This window comes from Cynara cardunculus (genome assembly GCF_001531365.2).
Source record: "Cynara cardunculus var. scolymus isolate 2C chromosome LG 1, CcrdV1, whole genome shotgun sequence".
Classification (NCBI taxonomy): domain Eukaryota; kingdom Viridiplantae; phylum Streptophyta; class Magnoliopsida; order Asterales; family Asteraceae; genus Cynara; species Cynara cardunculus.
In genome coordinates, this window is record NC_037528.1 from 44,256,446 (window position 1) to 44,257,141 (window position 696).

The following is a 696-nucleotide window of genomic DNA, read 5'->3' on the forward strand; positions in this document are numbered from 1 at the left end:
ATATATATATATATATATATATATATATATATATATATATATATATAACTTGGCAACTAGCTAACCAATAGGAAAACATAATTATATACTTAACTACTCAAAAATCTCATCTATTTAGGCTATGACAAAAACAGTTTCAAAAAGGAGGACAAGGGATATTTCCATGAACATTACGCATTTTAAGCAACTCCAAATATTAATCTCAATACCTTAATTTCAGCTCCTTGATGCCTAAATCTAACAACAAACCAGTAAACCAGACTGAAAGATCAAACTTAATTATTGGACATGGGACAACAACAAATTCGACTGAAAATCGAGTCGTTTAGGCCCGTTTTTCCGGCAATTAACACCTCTTTTGGCAATAAGACAATGACAACTATAATTACCAATGATACACAATTTTTTAGGACTAAAATCAAGAGGGAAATAACATAATTTTGGAGTTTTAATGGTGACTTAAGCAAACCCTATGCTACTGCCATTATTATCGACCAAACCGATGTCTTTCAGCCACCGAAACGACTACAATTCTCCCCAAACAAACCCAAAATTCACAACCCAGTTACTAGTTACATAAATTCGAGACTGGGACAGAACTTACCTCTAATCGACGGGAAATTGACGAGCCCCCACTTCAAACTATTGCTCCTTTTCTCTCCCGCCTTTCAACCGTTTTTCTTTCTTTAGCTTCTT